The 24,350-nt window shown below is 43.0% G+C and overlaps 1 pseudogene; it reads right to left on the bottom strand.

Moving 5' to 3' along the window:
- Positions 1-407: 407 nt before the first annotated feature.
- LOC118852441 lies at positions 408-1,107 on the bottom strand (annotated as a pseudogene).
- Positions 1,108-24,350: the final 23,243 nt, after the last annotated feature.

Here is a 24,350-nt window from a genome sequence, read left to right as displayed (position 1 = left end):
TATTGATCCTTTGAGAAAATGAAGGATGAACAACAAACAACATTCTATCATATCTTACTTTTCTAAAATCCTGTTCAGTTCCTTAATTTCTTTCTTGTTTATCCTTTTGTTAGATCTGTCTATGTCTGAAAGGGATAACTTGAGGTCAGTCTCCAATTCTTATAGGTTTGTTTTGCATATCTGCCTGCAATTTGATGAACTTTTCCCTTAAGTGTGGTATGCTATTTGTGACATATAATAAGTACTGATGTTTCACTGTCTATGGTGTTTAAGCATAACGCAATTTCCCTACCTATCTTTTCTTTCCCCCTTGACCCATAGTTTATTGAATCTTGGGTATATTTGAGGATGCCTTATGACCAGGGGGATGGGGTAGTACGGAGAGAACAAGGAGGAGGTAGTAAATCTCAAGCTGAAGGATAGGTGGTAGCAAGGATCAGGGAAGCTGGTCCCCCATAAGCACCTGCCAGTTTACTCCTTTCGCAGTAATTGCTGCCAACCCTATTACACCACCACTTGCGCCATCTCACTCCACGGCCAAAGCAAGAGCATTGGCAGTGAACTGAAGACACTGCTTTTCATTCATACCCTCTTGATAGGAGGCCTCAACATAGCCATGGATGCAGAAGCTACCTGAATCCCCAATGTAAAAAGGCTAGTGAACCATCATACCTCCCATGGGTACTGAGTATACCTGTCCGTCCCCCCCCCCATAGGGATCCCAGTCAGCCACGATGATCCCAGCCATGAGATCCTCTCAGTAATGATAACACATCTCCTTGAAGAGGTTAGCAGCTGTGTGGATCGGGGGAAGTTCATTCAGTTCAATGCTGTGGAAGCTTAGCTGATAGATGACCATGTCTGCCACGGTCTGGGTGTCAGCCTCTGAGCATGGATAGGGGTCAACTTGTCCATAACTTGGTTGGCAATGTATGACCTGGTGATAGTCCTGGAGTCTGCTCCCAGGACCATGCCCCCATCAAACTGCACGGCCATGATAGTGGTCCCAGTGGAGACGCTTGGATAACCCCAGTCCGGGGCGAGGCCCATGGGCCCATAGGCTGGGCCTGAGTATGCTCTGCGAGCCGCTACTAGAGCCGAAGCCATTAGTCCCCTAGCTATCTTTTTAAATCATGTATTATTATTGTCACCTTATCTAAGATGATTGCTGCCCCTGCACTTTTGATTTTGTCTAAAGCATAATAAGTTCTGCTCTAGTCCATAATTTTAACTATATAATCTTTTGTTTAAAATGTGTTTCTCGTAAAGAACACATTATTGAATTCTCCTTTCTAATCTATTCTGCTATTCTTTTCTGTTTTATGGTTGACTATATCCCATTCACATTTGTGGTTACGATTGTTATTTGTACATTTCCCTTTATCAAATCCTCTTGTGCAATTTTCCTCCCTCCCAACCCTGCGCTTTTACAAAGGAGAAGATGGTTGTGAAAGGGAAGGAATGTGATAAACACTAGTGACCCATAATTGAAAGGTTCTACTTCATTTCCAGTTCTCTCTTTCCCTCACTCAGACTGTGATAATTGGTCCTTGCCCTTGTTTCTTGCTTTTACTCTCCACTTTATGATCCACTTTCCAGAGTTGAAGTTTGTTATGCTTGTGACTATTTCCTTCCTGACTCTACACTCTCACTTAAACACCCTCTCTCCACCTCTGATTTTCCTTGTCCTTACCTGCTTCCCTATTTGGTTTAATATTGTATATTTTTACATAAAACTCTATGCATGTGTTATGCGTTTAACCTTTCTTTATGTGGTTCAGATAAGAACAAAGTTCATGTGATGCCTGCTCCTCCCACCCTTTTCTCTATGGTTGCTTATGGTCACGCAGCCTAATGATGAGAAATAGTGGGTTACATCCTCATTCCCGATTTTTTCCCTAGAATATTTTTTTCTCTTGATTTTCTTTGTTTGCTTAAGAACATCAAAAGAGAACAAAACCATCCCAGGCCTTGGTCTTATTTAACTACCTCTGTGACCCTTGAAGATTTTTGAACTCTGAAGGGATATTTGTCTTTTCTGCCATTAATTAGTATGTTAGTACTTCATCATTGTTTGTTTCCAACTGATAAATTTTGTTTACTTTTCTAGTTTTCTCATAACACCTATGTTTATATTTAAAAGTTTCTGCTCAGCTCTGGCTTGTTTATCAGGAATGTTTGAAAGTCTATTTCATTAAATGCCATTTGCTCCCTCTTTTCCAGGGCAAAAGTTATAAGCCTTTACTGTTTGCCTTTTGGAATACTATATTCCAAGATTTTCTTGTCTTTATGGCAGTTAAAGCATAATCTTGTTATCCCAATTGTAGCTGGGTAGTTCTGTAGTTCCTTGACACTTGAATTCTTCATATAGTTATTTTTCTTTGACCCGGAAACTCTGAATTTTAGCTATGTCATTCCTGGAAGTTTCATTTTGGGGTTTTGCTCAAAGGGTTCCTTTTATTTTCACTTTGCCTTCTGGTTCTGATAGATCTTGGAAGTTTTCTTTTATGATTTATTGGAATATAGTATCTAGGGGTCTGGCTTTTTTTTTGGCCATGGTTTCACAGGGAAGCTGCTGATTCTTAAATTATCTTTCCGTATCTGTTTCCCAGATAGGGCAGCTAGGCAGGGCAGCGGACAGAGTGCTAGACTGGGAGTCAGAAGTTAGTTTAAAGCTGACCTCAGACACTTACTGGCTATGTGACCCTAGGCAAGTCAGTTAACTCTCTTTGTCTTAGTTTCCTCAACTGTAAAATGAGCTAGAGAAGAAAAAGCAAACCACTCTAGTATCTTTGCCAATAAAACCTCAAATGGGGTCATGAAGAATCAGACTGACTGAAATGATTCAGCAACAACAGTCTGTTTACCACGTTACTTGTTTTTGATAGTAAAGACCTTACATTTTCTTCTGTTTTTCCTTTTTAAAATTTTATTCTAATATTTCTTATTGTCTCATGGAATTACTGAGTTCTATTTACTCCATTCTAACTTTCAGGAATGCCATTACTTGAATAAGGTTTTCCACCTTCTGGTCTAAGTTATTTTTTCCACTTTTAAATCTTTCCTCCTGAATTCTTCTTTCATTTATAATTTCCCCACTCTTGTTTCATTTTTTCCCAGACTTTTTATAGTTCTTGTGGGCAAGCCATTTTTTCTCTCTCTGAAGCTCTGTTTGTAGTTGTGTGAAATTATTCTTTTCTTTTGGATTTATTTGATGGACATCTATAGACCCGTGATAATTCTTTATAGGGTTTAAGCATCTCCTTCTATTTACTCATATCTCCAGCATCAGTTTCTGATTGGATATTTTGTGTTGGGACTAGTCAGCAAGTCTTTTGTACTCACATTTGTCAGAGCACTATGGTTTTCTAGGTCCTCTCTGGCATCTCAGATCATATTTCTAAGAATTTCTGTCCCATTTCTTCTCTTTCCCCCTTTTCCCCTTCAGGGAATCTTAGTGGATGAACTGTTGGCTCCTGGACCCATGTCTGCAGTCAGAGTGGTCAGGGAACTGAAGGTATCCAGGCATCCTGGAGCTTTTCTGTTCTAGCAATGTGGGCTTAATGCCTCCTGGAAACAGAGTGCAACAGGTTTCAGGTATCCACAGAGTATGTGTGTTCCCATTCTTCCTTACAGATACTGATTGAATTTGTGAAAGAGAGTAACCCAGGTTTTTGTGCGGTCTGTAATGTATTTATTGTTGTGACATATACTTAAATATGTAAGCACTTGTGATGTTGCTGTTACTTCTTTTGCTTTATTGCTAAGTAAATGATTTTATTTAAGGTCTAAAAGTAATATCATTGTGAGTGGCTAGTTTGTGTAAATGGAAATACATCAGTAAAGGCTTGCTCCAAAGCTAAAGCTGTGAGTGGAGGGAGTATATTCCCCCACAACTGGGTTACCCCTTAGAGAATTTGAGTGTAACTGCCAGGTGGTTATTTTTCTTTGGGAACTTAAACCTGCCATTGTGAAAAGGGTTGCAGTGAGGGAGCACATAGAATGAATCGGTATTCACATGCCCATATAAGAGATGTGAGTCAGAGACCAACCACATATGGGTTATCTGTACAGCTATGTGTGCCTATGGGTATCTATGTTTGTGTGCATATGTGTAAATACATGTGTGTAGACGTGTGTAAATACATATCCATCCATCCATCCATATACATAGATACATATAGTCTTCTCTGATAGAACATAAACTTTTTGAGGGCAGTTAACGGTTTCATTTTTGTACCCTTAGCACTTAGCATAATGGCACATAGTAGGCCATTAATAAATGCTCATTAACTGATTCCAAAAGATGGAAATATCTATAAGATACCCACAGAACTGGAGGTTTTGTTTGAAAATGCCATCATTCAGACTTTCTGTGACTTAGTACTTACATGCTTTGGGATGTCGATCTTTGTGCATAAATGTCAACATCTGTTATCAACTTTCTGTGATTCTACTGGTCGCTCCCATTCTTTCAACCACTCTGTATACTAAGATAATAAAATACAGTCAGAAGAGATTAACACAATGAAAAGACTTAAAACAAAATAAATCAGAAAAAATAAACTAAGGAAGTAATCAGCTAGTTGGACATGCGGTTCTGGTTATTTTGCATCATTAAATGATTGGAGGAGCTTTCTCTGCCAACTAAAACCAACATTCCTTCTCCACCATACACTTCTGGCATTTCCTTAACATTGCTGAGAAACCATGGAGATCCAGAAAACAAACTAACTTAAGGCATTACAATAATTTCACACCCTAGGAAAGATTTGTGGCAAAAAGAACAACAGTTGCTTCATGAGACTCAATAAATAACCATTACAGACAGTTCCGTATCACCAAGTGCTGCCTATTTGATGGGCTGGGATAGGAACAAATAGGACAATTCGCTTCAAAAAATTCTTATCCTGAAGGGAGAGCCAGAAAATGGCTCACTGAATCAGGCTCTACTAACAGCCAAATGAGCTGGTGACAATGCAACTAGGTGGTGGCTGTTTAATAACAAGTTCAGAGTCTTACAGCTATGAGGAGCTAGCTCTGTGGCTGTGGCTCAGACTATGAGATGAGAAGCTGTAAATCTCACAGAGGAAGCTTTACACTAAACAGGGTTCTAAATTCAGGAAAATATCCAGTGGATATCCAGTGGGCCAGGTGGAATCAAATCTAGAAGGCTAGAGGTGAGAACAATAATATGGCGTAGACACACACACACACACACACACACACACACACACACACACACACCATTTATATAGTGCTTTAAGATTTGCTAAGTGCTTTACTAATATTATCCCATTCAATCTTCACAACAGCCTTGGGAGGTAAGTGCTATTATTATTCATATTTTAAAAAAAAACAGGTGAGGAAATTGAAGATAAGTGACTTGCTCAGGGTCTTTCAACTTGTCTGAGGACATATTTGAACTCAGGTCTCCCTGGTTCCAGCTCTAGTGAGCTATCCATGGTGCCAGCCAGCCACCTCACAACAAAAAACAAACCATGGAGGAGGGCTGACTCTGAGGTCAGGATCCCACCTTAGATGCTTACTACTTTTGTGACCATGGGCAAATCACTGCAGTTTCCCATCTGAAAAATGAAGGGCTGGACTAGATTGCCTCTGAAGGCCCTACACCTCTAAATCTGTGATCCTATGTCTGATGCTGATGAGAGTTTTAGAAGCCCAGGGCCAGGGTCTCTACTAGAGCAATATGGCACTTTCTTCATCTTTAAAACAGAAGAAGTTGGGTTAGATGGCCTCTGAGGCCCCTTCCAGGTCCAGTGCCATGATTCTGTGATGGTATATTTTGGCACGTCTGAACCTCTTCCCTGTGCTACGTTAGTTTCCAAATGTTGCTCCCAGTCCATTGTTATGGTTTTGGGATAGTATGAAATTTCATTAAAGAATCCAAGTAGCCATTGAATGCTCAAAGCACTAGGTTTTTATTACAATGTGATTTTAATTCAGACAAGGCAAAACTTGGCTTAGGAGACCCTCCTCCCCCAGGGGCATGTACAATCAGGACAGCTGATAACCCCCCTCTCCAAGTCTGGGCCTCCCTTTGCTGCCCTGAAGTTGTCAATTGTACTCATTTGAAGGGGATATCCATGTTCTTGATGTGGAGGTGCTGGTGGTGCCTCAGTTGGACCCTTTACTTGTTCCCTGCGTACTAGAGTAGTTGGATGAAGCAGGCAGCTAGATGGCACAGGTAAAGATCATTGCTCATAAGGAGGTGGGATAGAGCCAGACTGGGGCCCCAGATCAGGCGCATCTGATTGTTTTCCCATTTCTAATGACAAAAGCAAGGAGATGTTGGGGATTTGCTGGCAAGTCCCTAGACGTACAGCCACAGACCATGGAAATTTCTAGGTGTGATAAGAGAATTTCTGGCTTAACTTTCTTAGTGCTATTTCCTTAAGATGAGGATGTCATGTAACTAGTTAGAGCCTGCAAAATCAAGCTTGAGATGTTAGCTACAGCTCTGCCATTAACTAGCTAGTTTCCTTCCCTTTCTGCCATCTGTTCTTTGATCTCTCAGTCATCATCTTCCCTTATTTGCTCTTTGCTTATGTAACCTAAACCCATATAACATAGTTTAAAACTAATGCTTGAGTCTTACTGATTCAGTGCAATTCAGTGCAGCTTATGCCCTGAACCTAATAAACTGCAGCCCCATATGTCTGCCTCTTTGCTTGTATGATTGGCAGCAATACCTGTAAACAATGGATCCCCAAACATTTTTTATCAAACAGATATAGAAGATTCCAGAAAAGGGCAGAAGGGGGTAATCAGTCAATTAGTCAGTCCATAAACACTCATTAAGTGCTTACTATGTGCCGGGCACTGGGCCAAGCACTGGGGATATAACTACAAATAAAAAGATAGTCCCTGCCCTCAAGGTGCTTACAATCTAATAGGGAAAGAGAAGTAGGGGCAGAGTAGAGGAGGCCTGCTCCAAGAGAGGCTGGACCCAAAACACCAGAGAGGATTTATGGACTACTACACAAATGCAGCGATTCCCAACTTTTGGCATGCTACAACACAGTGTTATAATTTATTTGATCTTATGAGCCTCCTTCCTCCCAAAATGTTGCATGGAACCTACAGTAAGACTTAGACTTGGCAATTTAGTCCTGACTTTTCGAGGCAACAAATCCCTAGAGACAAGTCTCAAAGCTGATTGTTGAAAAGAAGAATCCTGACTGCCTACGGCCATTTCCTAACTGTGCACGCGCCGGTGGACTGCCACTGTTTTCTGTTTGGCTTAGAACTGGAAGGAATCTTCGAGGTCTTCTGCTTCAACTCCTCCCGTTGGACAGATGAGGAAACTGAGGGACAGACAGATGAAATGACAAGCCCAAGGTCACAAAGAGTGTACGTCAGAACTGGGATTCGAACCTAGGTATCCCGACTAGGAAGCAATCAATCCACGGACATTTATCAAATGCCTGTTGTGCCAGGCAGGCACTGTGATAGATACTAGGGCTACAAAGACAAAAATGAACTTGTGCCTGCCCTCAGGGAGCTTCCTCTGTACTACAGAAATGTAACAGGCTGGCATAGGAATACAAAACAAATGAATGGGAAGTAATGTCAGGGGTGGGATTCCAGCAGCTGGAGGAACAGGGCAAGGCTTTACCCTGGAGGTGAAGTGGGAGTTTAGCCTCAAGGGAAATGAGGGAATCTGAGAGGCTGAGTGAGAAGATAATGGGTGAGGTATGGGAGAGACCCTCTGCAGAGACCCAGAGGCGAAAGATAGAACAGCACAGTCAGAGAGGTAAAGTAAGGACAGTTTAACTGGACCAGACAGTCCATGCAGGGGAGATAAGGTATCATAGTCATGGAAAGGGAGGCCTGAGTCCTTTTGTGAAGGGCTTTAAATGTCATTCTAGGAGTTGGCATTTGATCATAGAGATAACAGGGAGCTGGAGATGTTGTGGTCAGAGCTGTGCTTCAAGAGGTGTCACTTTGGCAGTGGTGTGGAGGGTGGATGGGAGTAGGGGGAGACTGGAGGCTGCCAGGGGAGGTTCTAGTCCAGGCAAAAAGGCTGTAGCTGTATGCCTTGGAGAGGAAAGGAAGGGTGATTGAGATGTTGTGGGGTACAATAGGACCTGAAAACTGCTGAGTTACGTGGGGTCAGGAAGAGCAAAGAGCTGAGGACAACTCCAAGACTGTGAATTTAGGGGACCGGAAGCATGGAAGTTCTCTTAATGGGAATAGAAAAGTTTGGTGTTGGTGAAAACAATGAGTTTTGTATTGGACCAGCTGTGCTTGAGATGCTCATGGAAATCTAGTTTGAAACATATAATATGGAGTTGGTCACATAGGACCAGTGCTGAGAGGAAAGCCTGGGCTGCATATACAGGGGTACGTTTAATAGCTCGGAGACTTCTGGAACACATTGGTGGTCATTGTTGCTATAATGAAGATGATTTAACTCATGGGAGGTGATGGGGAGAGAGAGACACGGAGAGAGTGAGAGAAACAGAGAGACAGAGACAGAGAGAGAAACAGACAGAGACAGGGATAGAGAGACAGAGAGATTATAGAAAGAGAAGAGAGAGAGGAGGACTGAGGACAGAACCTTGAGGGACACCCACAGTTAGGGGGTGGGATATGGATAATGATCCTCTGAAAGGAGGCTTTGGAGTGGTTAGATGGCTGATAGGAGGATCAAGAGAGAGCACTATCACTAAAAACCCCTGAGAGGACCAAGTGTTCAGGAGCACAGGGTGGCTAACAATGACTAGACAGTGTCAAGAAGGTTGAGGACTGAGAAAAGGACACTGGGTCTCACCACTAAGGAATCACTGGCAATTTTGGAGAGGGCAGGTTTTTTCGGGGGGTGGGTGGGGGTGGGGAGGCAATCAGGGATCAGTAAGTATCTGATGTGGGATTTGAACTTGAGTCCTCTTGATTCCAGGAGGTCATTTTCTGTTGAGTGATGAGGTCCAAACCTAGTGCTCCTTTATCTATTACTTTAAAGTTCACACAGCACTTTGTATACATTAATTCATTTGTTCCTCAAAACAACTGTGTAATCTAAGTACCATAGGCATTAATATCACTGTTCAACAGATAAGAATTTCAGAGAGAGTAAGTGCCATGCTGTGGCCACAGTCCCAGAGATAGAGGGTCAGAGGTAGGATCTGAACCTAGGCATTCCGTGAAGTCCACCCCTCTTTTCAATACAATACTAGATAGTCATCTAAGTAGGTAATGGCATCTAGAAGCATATCATAGCTCTTTAGCATTTAACAAGCATAACCTTGAAATGTGGAATTTTGCAGTGGTGCATATTTGGCATTGGGTGGCATTTAGGGTGGAGTGGTAGGGTTATAGCTTGGCTATGGGGCAGAGGTGAGGGGGCATTCTGTTGTCTAACACTATAATACGGGGAGCATACAGCAGCATCACCACCAGGTGGCACAGTGACTACATGTAGCTACTACAAAAATAACTCAGCGAGGGAGCTAGAAGCCTCTCAAGGTTCCAGGAGACTCTAGGCAAATCCAAGAGTTGGCAAGAGTACTACAGCTCCATTATAACATAGCTTATTATGAGACAGATTTTATAACTATACTATAGTCAAATGTTTCTTTTAATGTAGAAGAGCCCATTGTGCCAATATATTTCCCTTCCTTTCTCTCATTCAAGTCAGTCTCCTTGTTACAAGGTCAATGTATTTTTATAGGAATGGGGGGGGAGGGGCAAGTAGGGGAGGGGTTTGGTGAAGTTTTATCCCTCCCAAAGGCTTGGCCTGTATTCTTTACTTCCTAGGAGATCTGAGGATGTTTTAGGGGTTTTACTGGGCAGCTTTTGTGGAAGACAAAAATCAGTCCTTCAGCTCTGAATCAAGTTCACAGAATCATGGAATCAAAGCTGGAATTGCTTTTAACCCTCATGGGAGATCTAAATCCTTCCTACAGTGCCTCGAAAGTGGCCATCCAGCCTCGGTTTGAACATCACTATCATCACTGTCATCTGACCTGCTGATGTGCCCAAGAACGTTGTCATCAGCCCTCCTACTGCACCCTAAGAACCACCAAGTCTTTCCATCTGTCCTGCAAATAAATTCTCCTATATGTGTTGTTTCCCCCAGTTAGGAGAACTCCTAATAGGAGCTTCTTGAGAACAAACAGTATAAATTTTCTGTTTCTAACCCCAAGACTTAACCACATATAGTAAACACTTAATAAATCCTTCCTTCCTCACTTCTTTTTATCCTTCTCTTCTCTCTGTTCTATCTTTTCTTCTTTCCTTTTCTCTCTCCTTCCTTTCCTCTCTTCTATCCTTCCATCCTCTCTTTTTCTCCCTCCATCCTTCCTCCCTTCCTCCCTTCCTTCCTTCCTTCCTTCCTTCCTTCCTTCCTTCCTTCCTTCCTTCCTTCCTTCCTTCCTTCCTTCCTTCCTTCCTTCTCTTCCTTCCATCTCTAGTCTTGGAAGAACTCAATAGCTCATGGGACAATCCATTCCACTCTGGAACAGCTCTGATTATTCACTTCTTCCTGAAACTGAGCTGACCTAAGACCTCCTTTCTCAGATTGCCTCCATATCCTCTGTATAGATCTTGATATTTCAATAAACCCAGATAGTTACACATTGTGCCTGTGGTTTAGGTTTTCTTTTCATTTCTTTGTGTCCCTAGAACTTAGCACAAGGCCTGGCACACAGTAAGTGTTTAATAAAGACTTGTTGACTAACTGACTATTCAGTGTCTGTCTCTCTATAACTTGCACGCACTGCTCTCAGTTCTGCCCTCTGAGACCAAGCAGAATAATTTTAATTCCCCTTCTTCATGACCACATGTTTAGGACTGAAGATATAACATGCTAGGCAGGGATGGGAGAACATGATTTTATTATTGTGTCCATCTGCAGAAAGGCCACATTGACCTTTCTGTCCTCTCCAGATTGCCCGGCTGGAGTTAAAATGGTCAGTCATTAATGTGAGTGACCCAAAGGCTAATATAGGTCCAGGGGAATGCTTTTCATTGTTCTGTATTGTTTATTTCCCTGTTGTGAAATTCTGTGGCCAGCAAACTGCATCGTTCCAGCAGTAAAGTACTAATGGCGTGCTTTCAAAGACTGGTTTGCGTGGGGCTTGTTTGGCTAAACAAGAAGAGAAAATAGAGCAAGGGGTGAGAAAGCGTCAAGGTTATACACTTCATAGAGCTCTCAAACCAATGAGGAATTTTTATTAATTCTTTAAATGCAAAAGTCCAGCAATGTCTCTACCTGTCATACCCCCTGCAGCGTTCAGGTAGGAAAGTATGACTCACAGAGGGAGACCTTCTCTGCCAGGAAGCCTTCCTTTGTGGGTCTGGGCATGTGAGAGGGAAGAAAAAAAGAGAGAGAAAAGCTCACCCTGGGCAGACTCTGGAACGTGAATTAAAAACTGCCCCAAAGCCGAGAGGTCCAACGAGGCCCCCCATGCGGGAGACATTTTAGAACAGAATAACTTTAGCAGGTAGCTTGGCAGGCACCGGAGGTCTTAGGTGAATTGTTAACTATTTGCTCCATTTCCTCACAAAAAGTATGTGATACAATAGAGAAAAATTCTTTTTATTTGGTTGTTCACAGTCTGAGTCCAGATTCCCTCCTGGACTGTCCCTTATGGAACAGGGATCTGCCCCTTTCACAAAATTCACGGCTCAAAGTTTTATATGGGGAAGCATGGGGGAACAAAGGGAGGGAAGAAGGAATCTTTTTTTTTTTTTTAATCACATAGTCAATCATGTTATTTGGGAGCAGAAATACTCTCCACTATATAATTTGTTGCTTTTCTCCACTGGTTTGGAAAATCAAATGTATAATTCTTTTTCACCTGGATTACCATTACAAGGAATATTACAGATGCAGCTGGTACCTGGGAAATTGTGGCTGCAGGTCTTGGAGTCGACAGAGGCCGGGCTTGACTCCTGGCTATGGCCCTTAGAATGGAAGGACTGCTCCATTTTTGTATCCTCAGCCCCTAGCCCAGTGCTGGGCACATACTGTACTAGGTATTTCATCAGTGCATGTTGACTGACTGAGTACTAGCAGTGTCACTGTGGGAAAGTCATTTAACCACTCTGAGCCTCAGTCTTCTCATCTGTAAAACGGGAACATTTGTATTACTTACCTCACACGAACCATCCGTGTAGTTGATGCTGGAGCTCGAGGACCCTCCGAGCACATCCAGGTGCTCCCTCCTTTCTGGTGGCTGCATGCAACTGCTTCTAGGTGACCAGGTCTTTAGAATCCTAGGAGTACCGGTCTTCCCCAAAGAGACCTGGGTATCACGGCCATGACTTCTCCCTACCAAAGGACAAGAACTGTCTCACTTTCAATACTTTTAGCACTGGATGTGCTTGTTTCAACAGTTTAATTCATGAAATTGAAATGAATAGAATCTTGCATTTCCCATTGCCACTGACTGAGCCCCAAGGAGGCCAGAACTCCCCCCAGTCCCCCTTGGTATCATGGCCAACTTGGTTAAAAAAAAAGTTTTATTGTTAAAGTCCTCATTGACCAAAGTATTATAGTAATCCCTTCTCTATCACATTCCCTTCTCTCCTAATACCTTGGATCTTTTTTTAAACCTCTTTCTTCCTTTCTTTTCCTCTGTCACTCCCTTCTTTCCTTCTCCTGCCTGCCAGTCAGCTCTGGCCCTCTTTACCCCATTGGCCTCATTCTGTGACTTGTTTGCCAACAGTGTGGGCTTTCTGATTTTCACTTTTAATTAAGATGGATAAATCAGAGCTACACCAGGCTCCTGGTTTCATGTTTTGATGAAGAATTATTACACCCAGAGCAGAGTGGGCCTGGCGCGAGGTCACATTCTAATGAAGGCCAAAGGAAAGCCAACTGTTGAGTGAGGGGGAGGTACAAAACAAGCGAGATGGAGCAGCCAGTCCATACTTGGCTGCTTCCTGGGTTTCCCTGATCACTGGAGCCAGATTTTGCTAGGAGTTGGGGCTTGGGCTTTTTTCTCTCAGTGCCTCCCAACTGACTCACCCAGGGCATTTCGAAATGATACCTAGTGCAAAATGGTTTGTACCTCATAAAACAGTTTCATTTCTTAGTTAAGAAGATGATTCGTTTCTTGCAGATCAGGCTGCACCCATGCTTACAAGAGGTGGGGACTAATGCCTAGCTCAGGGAGGTAGGTTCTAGGGAGAAGCCTCCTGGACAAGATGCTAGAAGTTGACATCTTCACTCTTCTTAAATAAATGATTCCTTGGCAACACCGACTCACACCTTGATTTGCAAGCAGATGGAGCTCATTTTTTCTTGATCTTCTCTTCTCATTTTCAACTGAAGGGACTCAAGGAGACTGGATGAAAGAGACTGACCATTTCCTTCAAGTCAATGCTAATTAACTACAGCTTATGGTTTAGGGAGATTTCCTAAGCCATGTTTGGCTAAATCCTTAAAAGAACTGTGACACCAGCTTCTACATCCTCTTTTATTATTCTAAGCATAGACAGATGAGTGTTTCCCACTTTTCACGAGGGGATGGCAATGCTTTTCCTGTTTTCTGGGGGTTGATGGCCTTTTCTGGCTTATAAAAGTGGTAAGTTTCCTTGATAGTTCTTTTTTTTTCCTTGATTGTTCTTAATAGAGAAAACCTACTTTTTGATGGGGAACAATCCGATGCAGTACTTATCATTAGAACAAGTCTCCAGGAACCACAGTATCTAGGTTTTTACTGCAGCGAGGAATCCCCAAGGCCATCATCCATCTCCCTGCCTTCACTGCGAATCCTATGCAAACCCAAAACAATCATCGTCACATCCTATTCTTTAAATTATCCAAGTATCACGGTGTTGTGACTTTGTCCTGTGGCAGTCATTGCACTGGTAGCTGTCAATCCCCCAGCCCTTCTCCACCCCCACCCCCACCCCACATGCCTTTTTCTTGGCATAGGTCATTCACGAGACATCACTCATACAGTTCCTCCCTCACCTACTGGCCATGACTCCAGATTTCCAAACTCAGCATTTTGCTTTTGCTCCTCATCCCTACTCAAGGTCAAACTAGCTGCAGGCCAGTAAGATTAGATAAAAGCACCGGAGAGCTAAATGCGAAATTAGAAAGCACAACATTTCATTCAATTCCTGTCCCAATTAAAATCTCACTTTCTATAGGAACCCTTCTGAATCCCTCTTAATTTTAGTGCCTTCCCTCTGTTGATTGTTTCTAATCTATCCTGTACATATATTGTTTATATGTATGTTTGCTTGTCTCCCCATCAGACTGTGAGCTCCTTGAGGTCAGGGACTGTCTTTTGTATTCCTAATGTGTGTCTGACATACACTAAACTCTTAATAAATGTTTATTGACCAAATGACTGTTCCAAATTCCCCTCTCTGGTTGGAATCTGGTTCTTCCTTCAGCCTCCTAGATGCAGCACTGAAGGGGATGAGTTCCAACCCAGAAGTCATGTCTTATAATAGACTTCATTTCTCCTTTGAATTCTGGTCCTCAGGAGAAGATCATGGTTGCCTAGCCATGAGTAAGTACAGAGCTGGAAGTGGGACCTTTTCTTCACTTGAGGTCACTGTTGCTTTCCCAGATAATAGAAGATAAGGATTGCTACTTCCAGGGCCCTCAGCTCTTTAGTGCATCACTTGGGCCAGGCAGTGATAGACAAAATACCTGCTCCAGCTTGAACTGTCCTTGGTCTCATGGCAGCTGCCAGAGAGGAAGGGAGAATCCTCAAAGTCTCGTCCATGTCTGGCCTGGGAGGAACTGCAGAAAATAACCTTGCCTTCTCTTGTTCTCCCAATCCCCATCTCTCTTTTTTTCTGTGTTGCTTACCTTCCAAACTATGCCCAGCATAGCAGTAAATGTCAGTCCCCACTAGGCCTCCATCCCCGAAGGGAAAAGGACAGAAGAAATTTTATCAGGATGTCAGAGTATTGGCAAGGGGCTAAGATGCCCATCTTCATACGGAAGAAGGTTCTGCATTGTTTCTCAGTAACCCAGTTCAGTCAAATGCTTAAATCTAGATCTAATCTATATAATACCCCTATGTTACATTCAAATTCCAAAGACTTATCTTGGGTCCTCAAATGTATTGCTAATGGACTCTCATTTTTCTTCTGAATCTTGCCAAGCAGAACTGATTTGCTCTGATGATGTTTTTCAGCACCACATGGGGGTAATGAAAAAAGGACAATTTATTTAAAAGAGAAAATGATAAATAACAGGAAAGGAGCAAAATCTATTTCATTTTTGGTCTTTATATTCCCCAACATCTAATACAGTATCTGGTAAATAACAGGGGCATAGTATGATCACACCACTCTAAGACTCTCCACCCACATCCAGGTTTTGGGTATCTTCTGTACAATGGGGGAAGGACCCAAGTGGCTCTGCCTCTTCCAGATGAACCCTTCTGCCTCTTCCACATGGCAGTCACTCCTCGAAGGCAGTAGTAGTGAATCTTGCTCTTGGGGTGTGCCCGGCTTCTTCACCCACATCACAAATGACCATAGCTTTCGCCAGTCCCTACGATTGGCTCTAACTGGCATTGCCACTCACTCCCCAGCTTCTAGCCTTCTGCTGCCTTTTCCAGAAGCACCAGTGTTGGAGTGAGCTAGCAGCTGCTGCTAAGTCAATAGCTCATTGTCTGTAAAACCCTGCAGGAGGAGGCGCAGGCTAGGGGAGAAGCCCCTGGATCCACGAGGAGCCTTTCCTTTCTTTCTTTTAGCTCCTTTTTCCTTCTCTTCAGCTCTCCCTGTTCTTTTGTATGGGGCTGTGCACTGTGTGTGCTCCCCTCTGTGCTGCTCCTTGTAGATGGCCTTTGTATGGGTTGTTCTTCATGCCTGGGACAGTCAGCAAAGTAGGCTCTCCTTCCTCACCTCCACCTTTTAGAATCCCTAGTGTAGTTCAAGTGCTAACTCCTGAATGAAGTCTTTTCTATCTACTGTCAACTAGTCCCTGCTCCCAAAGTACTCTCTGCTTGAATGAGAAGGAAACAGGAAAGGCTCTTCCCCCCTGACAGGCCACCAGATGCCATGGGGTCACCAGGCAGGAAGAACAGCCAGTAGGGGTGTCCTTCTTCCTTGCCTTCCCTTCACCTCTCTCCCACCCAGCACCACTCAGACCCTGTGGGCAGCCAAGTGGGACGAACAAGCCAGCAGGGATGGCAGACCACCAGTCCTTCCCATATGTCTTAATGCTGGGTCCTGAAGTTCTCTGAGCTTTGCCATTTGCTTGCAGCTAAACTCTTTTATATGTGTTGTCTCCCTCAATCAGAGTATGAACTGCTTGAGAGCAGGGGCACTCTTGTGTTTGTTTCTGTTTTTATTCCACTTTAATTTGCTCACTATACAGTAAAGGCTTAATAAAATCTTTTCATTCGTTCCTTCATTCTATGTATATCCTGCTGTTTCCCCCATAAATATAAGTTCCCTGAGGGCAGAGACTATTGTGTTTTTTTTGTCTTTATAGCCGTACCACCTAACAGTGTCTGGTACATAGTAGGGACATTTATTTATGTCTGTTGATGGTGGTCGGTCCCACCAGGCTGTCTGAAGAAGCCTGTGAGTGGGAGCTAAGAGTAGGGTTCTCAGTAAGTCTCTCTCCTGCAAATAGGTGAGTAACCTCAATAGAATCAACAGCCACTCTGGTTTATTGAATCCCCTTTACAATTCTATCTGTGCTGTCCGGCAATTGCTTCTCATTTGGACAAATCACCTTACAATGGGGATTTGATGGGACAAAGTGGTAGAGGTCGTTTGCTGTGATCCCTCACAGCCTCTTGCCTTTGCCAAAACTGAGCACAAAGCCTTGTTGTTGGGATGACTTTCCAGGACTTAATAATAGGTACCATTGAGAGATAACCCAAGGAACAATAGCCTTAAAAGATCTCAAGGTTTTAAAAAATGTAATTTTTTTGGTTGTTGTTGAAGAGAAAAAAGGTTAAACTCATCAGCCAAAGAAAAAACCCAACCAAACCCCAAACCCAAAGCAACAAAAACACTAAGGCTCATGCAGCATTTTTCTAATCTAAGTGGAAAGTGCTCTAACCACAGGAATGTATATTAACAAAAGCAATAAGCTAATTAAATAACACACAAATGTTGTATTGTCTGAGTATTAATGCTTGAAGGTCATGTCTCATTTTATGATTGCCAAGAGAGTTAAAGGGTGGATAATTTTGACAGGAATCTCTTCTTGTAAATTGTGAGCAGCTCCAAATAATTGACTAATTCCTCACTTTGAGCAGAATCAAAAATAGAGAATTCTCTTCAATACAGCATCCCTTATTTCTTTTGTAGTTTGTAGTTTGGTTGATAGGCTCTTGTGAGGGAAAGAGAGATATTGGAGTAGGTACCATGTTCAGCAGCAAGTTGGCGGTCAGCACTACAGTCCAGCAGCTGTAGCTAAGGAGACTCAGGCTTGTCTGAAGTGTTTCTAGGATTTAATATAAGAGAGACAGAGATAGAGAGATAGAGAGAGAGACACAGAGTGAGAGGAGAGAGAGAGAGACAGAGAGAGAGAGAGAGAGAGAGAGAGAGAGAGAGAGAGAGAGAGAGACAGAGAGAGAGACAGAGACAGAGAGAGAAGAGAAAGTGAGAGAGAAGAAAATAGCAACAGCAAAAGCCCAACAACTGAACAAGCTCTGGTTCATGTGAAACCTTCTCACTGACACTGTTAAGCAGAAGCTTAATGAGGACTCCAAAGGTGGATCTGGTCTGAGGATCTGTGCCTCTGCCTGGAAACTTTGTGGTTCTTTCATGTTCATAGTCAAAGGCAGTGGCAGCCAGACCATAATGAAGCGAGGGCGAAGAACAGGAGATAACGATCCCAGGTATTGGTGCCATTTGGAAAGGAAGCCAGCTGACAGAGCATGTCTTTGATTGGTCTGTGGAATGGTTGGGCTTTCTCTGGATCACCATGCATGGGAGTTGTCTTTGAGTTATCCAGAATCACTACCTCTTTGGTGGAGGGTAATGAGTGTGGTGAATTGAATGGGCTGTAATAGCCACTCGGGGGAAACATGTCAGGATTAGTGGTAGGAACCAGGTGCCAGAAACTGCAGTATTCTGGGTACAGAGAAAGTTCTCGGGACGTACTTGCTGAATTGTCCTGAATTTACTTGGTTGATAAATTTTGTTTTGATGCCACACAAATAAAAGACCAACCAAGTACATCTCTACCTACTCCTGACCTTCAACAGTTAGGTGAAATAGCATTAAAGAGGGACTAACAGTGCATGCAACCAGACATGTTTATTTTGTTAAAAGGAAAGGCATGTGCTTTGATTTGAACAAGTCAGTATCAGCATAGCCCTTTGTATGTGTTGCCATTTAATGTTGTCTTTGTTTACGAAGTTGAAGTTAGTGTTCATGCTATCTCCTTGGATCTGAGTTCTTTATTGTGCACAATGTTCCACATCCACTTACCTCTCACCTCAGGCGTGAGATGCCTTCTCATATCTCTCCTTTGGGGCCATTCTGAAACAGTCACTTATACTTGTTTTGTAGTGGTTGTCCTTTCTCTTCTATCATTGTGATTATTGTATATATTGTTCTGCTAGTTTGCTTACTTTACAATGCATCAGTTCATGTAAATCTTTCCATGCTTCTCTGTATTCATCATTTATCTTTTCTTATGGGACAAGAATATTCCATTACATTCATGCACCACGATTTGTTTAGCCATTCACCAATCAATAGGCATTTATCTTGTTTCCAGTCTTTGCTATCACAAAAAGTGCTGCTCTCAGTATTTTGGAGTACATGAGGACTTTCTTCGTATCAACGACCTCCTTGGGAGTGTGTTTGGGGGCATTAGGGTTAGGGTTAGTCTTCTCACGTTTCTCTGAATTCTGCATACTCATTGTTTTTTGTGGCAATTGAATTGGATATTTCCCACACAGGCACAACCTGTGGTTTTATCTTCCTTTCTTTACTGAGGTTATCATATACACTATAATAAATTAGCAAATGCTGTCAGTTTTGGAGTTTAGGGAAATGGGACCTTCCTGTCTTTAGTCACAGCTTCCAATGCTGCCAGATGTACACCCAGGGAACAGCTTAAAACACTTTGCTGGGACTAACTGGACAATCTCTACTGACTCTTTAGCCAGGTCAACATTTTTGCTCGTTGCAAAATTTTTTGCAGTGTATGAAATGAAAGCATAATGGCAGAACCCCTTCTTCCCACTCCTTCAATGTGAACTGGGGATAAGAGATGCCATTGGAACCCGGGGGTACCACTAGTCTGAGCAGGCTCACCTAAACCTCAGAGAAAGATTGCATTGCATGCCATTTGGTTTGGGGAATCCCACATTTCCTACAGGGTAACTTGGTGGCTTGGAAGAGCTAAGGGCTGATTTCAACTGCTGTCTAACTTAACCTTTCCTTACCACTCAAAACCAAAGCAAATACAAGCATCCACCACCCTATTTTGCAATGTGTGTTTTTCCACATTGTTTTCTATCCTTTTAGTTATGAGATCATCATATCCTGCTTTCTGGTTTTTTTGGGTGTGTTTTCTCACTTTCCTATGGAACAAGTCAGCAAAAGAATGTATTGTGGGCAGACACCGGACGAGCCTCATGTCATGCATTTGCCACATATCTGTTATGGGAAAGTGTCACGATGTGTACTTTATTAGAGTGCATTTCCCCCTAAAATCAACACTGCCAAATTATTGTGTCTTCAATAATGGGCTTGTTTTTTTCCACTTGGGGCCATGGCTTCCTTCAGTTTAGCTCCACGTAGGGAAGGCATCAGTGTGAGAATGTCAGGACTCAAGGGTTGGGGTTGGGTGAATCTGCAGTGAGGTCATAATAGTGACAGCTGGCACTTACAGAGTGCCTTAAGGTTTGCGAAGCATTTTATAAATATTATCTCACTTGACCTTCCCAACAACTCTGGGAGGTAGATGCTCTTATCATCCCTGTTTTATAGATAACAGTAATAACAGCTAATATTTGTATGGTGCCTACTATGAGCCAGGCACTGTGCTAAGCACTTATGCAATTATTGTCATCTGATTCTCACAACAACCCTGGAAGGTAGGTGATGTTATTATCCCCATTTTATGGATGGGGAAACTAAGGCAGATAGAAATGAAGGGCCTTGCCCAGTGTGTTGGCAGACAAAATGGGCTCCTTAGCACTCAAGTGCCCTTGAAGAGTTTGGCTTTTGTTTCATTTGAGCAATTTAGTGTATTTCATTGAGCCTTACTAAGTGCTAAGCCCCAGGCCCAAACCCCATTAGGTGTAAAACCTTAGTGGGTGTGGATTGGCAACTAAGGTGGGGCCCAAAGTGGGACTAACTCCGGGGAGGGCCTAGTTTACATGTCTGGGAGAGCAGAGGCTTTTAGACCACGTGGGTTTAAGTCCACCTCTTTGTGACGATTCTAGGTCACGTGGGTGAGTTGCATGTGTGACTCACCCTTGATGATGAAAAAGATATAAAAACCAGGGATTGGCTGTCTGTTCCTTGGAGCTCATTCCTGCAGCAGTGGTGGCACGAGTGACTCTGGGCCAGCCCTTGTTCTGAGCTCCCAGGCTGAACCTAGATGTTGGTAACTATGAATTGTATTGGGTCTGTCTGTTGATATTTGTAGTTTGTTTGTATTTTGTTCTGAAGTTCAGGGTGCTGGCTTTTCCCCATGAACTAAGTGAATGCTGTCTGTATGCTGGATTAAAGTAAGCTTGCCAACCCCTTCGCCTTGCTTTCCTTAGTTAAGCAGATCAAAAGAACCTGTGCTGTTGGCAGCTTTCTGGTTCTGGCTGTGGGTGGACCTTACACCCCCACAGAAGCTGCTAGCCGGATTGTTGAAACAAATGGTGTAGTCAGCAGGATCCTAGAACACCCAGGTAGAATCTGAGGCCAGATGTGAACTCAGGTCTTTGTGACTCCAGTTTCAATACTCTTATCCACTGGGGATCTTATCTATTAGTAATTGTAATAATTGGTAGTTGTAATAGTGATAACATTAGCTGACATGAGGTAGTGCAATGTAATGGAAAATATGATGAACCTGTAGTTAAAGGATGTTGATTCAAATCCTCATTCTAGTTACACCTACATAATTTTTGGTAAGACTCTGAGCCTCAGTTTCCTCACCTGAAAAACAAAGGGAGAGTTGGACTAAATCTCTGGTTCTTGATACACAAAATACACACTTATATATGTATATACATATATACATAGATGTGTGTATATATATGTGTGTGTGTGTGTGTGTACAGTATTCTCCACAGTATTCTTTGCCATTAGGAACCTCAGAACACTAAACATTTAAGTTAACAACACTAGACTCAAGAGACTCATACACACAGAGTTTCTCTTAAATAGATACAATTGTTGTTGAATTTGTTGTGACTTAAATGTCAGACTGTTTGAAAGTTAGCTGGTACATGTAAGAAGCAAGTTTGGCTAATTTTGTGAATCCTGTGCTTACCATACGGTTGTCCATCTGGGTAAGTAACATCTATATCACACAAAACCACAAGGTACCAGTGTGCCACTCATGGCACACCCTTTGGGAACCACTGAACTAGGGGACTGATGAGGTCTCTTTCAATTTAAATCATTTATAGTACTTTTTATGGTTACCAAGTCTTTGTATGCAAGACCTCATTGGCTCCTCCAAAGAGCAGAAGTGAGGCTTGACACAGTGCCTCCGATCTAGAGCTCCGAAGTGGCAGTATCACTGCTGCAGGGGTCTTCCTTGTACAAAGCATTTTCTTTAGCACAGACTGTCCTTCTTGCATAGACTTTTTAGATAATAGGGAAGGTCTGGCTGCCCAGGGCATGCAGGTAGGTGGTAGGTGGAGCGCTCTTCCCAGGTCCTATTAATTTCCCCTTCCCCTCACGCAGACATGAATTTGAAAAAAACTGTTTTTAACTCATATATTTTATTTCAAGATGGTAGATGCTTTCCAGTAAAGACCCAAGCCAACCTCACAGAAAGCATGTGGCTCCAAACAGTTAAACAAGAGTGTAAAGGTGATGCAGACAGGACCCCTTCAAATATTGCAGAGGTAGCACTTTCACTTTTCACCGGTGGCTATCCAATCAGGATGAGGAGTTTGTCTGGCTAAGAGGGAGATGGCTGATATCCTACATTGGGTAGACCAAGGGTCACATCTAGGAGGATCCACAGAGGCAGGGAGAAGCAGAAACACAGGGATCCAACAGATAATCCCCATGACTTAGTGATATGGCTGGGTCTGTAGGTAACCCCTTCTCCAACATCAATGCTAGCTGAGGGTGGAGGGGGATTATCCAATCCTCTGCAAAAGATGACCTCAGATTGGTGAAACAGTCAGACAAAATGATCTGACCCAAATATCAGCTCTTTGCCACCTGCAGCATTTTAGCTTTCTGATCTCTGGCACAGACCCTTCCTTGGCTTGTTCCAGTCTTTGGCTCTCTGACCTCATCTCCTACCATTGCCCTACATGAATCTTCTACTACAGGATGTACCAGGTACCTTCCCTCCTTTGCTGACAGTCCTCCCCTTTTGGGGGGATGCTGTTTTCTAGTTTTATGAATATTCTCCTCCCTCTGAGACCCAGCTTGTTCCCCTTCTTCTATAAGAGGCCTCTGCTCCCAACCCTTCTGTGATTCTCCCTCCTCTGAAATACTTTCACTCATTTCATACCTAGCACGCAATGTAGCGATGGATCCTTTCTTAGGTGTGGGCGCCGTTTCCCCCTCGAGGGCAGGAACTATGTTTTTTTCCTCTTGGTATCTCTGGCATCTAGTCCATTGCCTGGTTGTCAATGATACTGATGGGTAAGCAGCAGGAATGTAGTCTAAAGGGTCTGAGCCCTGTCTCTGGTGGGGCAGGATGAGAAGTACCATAAACCCAGGCAGGCAAGGGATAAAGAGCTCTGCTGTCTCTCCTGACTTGGGCTAGAACTGGCCTTGTCCTGTGGGCAAGCCTCAATTCATAGACAGACACAAAGTGGTACATTTGGCTGGAGGGGAGGTGGTTCTTAGCCTTTTTCCACCATTGTTTTTGTCTGCCGTCACTCCCCGTGGGGTCACAGAACAGGATTTTGGGAAGGCTCCCAATTTGTTTGTGCTCCAAAAATCCATTTGGAAGTTGGCTGCTTGGAACTCACATCACATTTTCCCATAAAAACAGTGGTGATGAGGCTTCCAGGCTGGCCAAGAAAGCCTACTTAATCCAGATAAAAGTCTATTTCACGTGAAATCAATACGAAAGTCTATTTAAGCCACAATAGGCTTGCAGTATAGGACCATATGATCTGGCCACCAGATAAAACATTCCTACGATGAGCACTTTAAGGTTTGCAAAATGCTTTATGCCAGTTATCTCAATCAATCCTCACAACAGCCTTGTGAGCTTGATGCTATTATTATCCCTATTTTACAGTTGAGGAAACTGAGGCCGAGGGACATTAAATGATTTTTCCTCCAGTCAGTGTCTGACTCAGGATTTAAATTCAGGACTTCCTGACTCTACGTCCGACACTTTACCCATTCCATCATGTTGCTACCTACTAAGTCAGAACGGGCCTAATGATGTCTGCTCTCTGAGGACCAGCCTAATTTTGTCTAGAGATGCTCATTCCAGCTGCTTAGATACCACTTGCTGATTCCCAAAGTCTCTCAAAGATGTGCATTGGTAAAAGGCCTACTCATATGGCTGAAATGTGGGTTTCTTTTGAAGGTTTGAAGTGACGTCCACCTTTTCATTCTCTCCTTCAAGTGGAGACCCGTCCTTCTGTTGCTTTCCCTTCACTAGAATAAGAGACCATCTACAGATGTCTGTGTTGAGTTTCCCCCACATATAGGAAGTTCTTATGAAAACCAAATAGAATGGTAATGGGGGGAGAGGGAGAGTTTATTCAGTGCTGCTCAAAGCTGCCACATTTCATTTGGGTAACTGTGGATGACAACCAACCAAACTTCTGGCTGCACCCTTGTATTTTCCACAGTGTTCACGACATCCAAACGTAAGCAGAGAGTAGGTATCGCTTCAGTTTTTGTATTTGTAAGCCCAGCTCCCATGCACAGTGCCTGGCACATGGTAGATCCTTAAGAATACGTGATTGATCAGATGTGACAATTTCTGGAATAACGATTGTCCCAGAAGTCCTGTCTTCTCCTCAACAATTTGGGTGAAATTTGAATGGATGGCAACCCTTTCCCTGATCCTTACGCTGCTCTTGAGTTTTTATTAGGTCTGGTCTCATCCCTTTAAGGTTCTAGGGCTGGGCCAATCCATGTGGCTATCATAAAATATTGCTCTACATAAGCGTAAGTGTAAGCTAACAAAGACCAACCAGCATTTAATCCTCAGGGACACAGCCTGATTGGAAATATGAAATTTGCTTTGTGTTCCATAGTTCACTAAACGC

This window comes from Trichosurus vulpecula, chromosome 5, assembly GCF_011100635.1.
Source record: "Trichosurus vulpecula isolate mTriVul1 chromosome 5, mTriVul1.pri, whole genome shotgun sequence".
Classification (NCBI taxonomy): domain Eukaryota; kingdom Metazoa; phylum Chordata; class Mammalia; order Diprotodontia; family Phalangeridae; genus Trichosurus; species Trichosurus vulpecula.
This window is presented reverse-complemented; position numbering and strand designations above follow the sequence as displayed.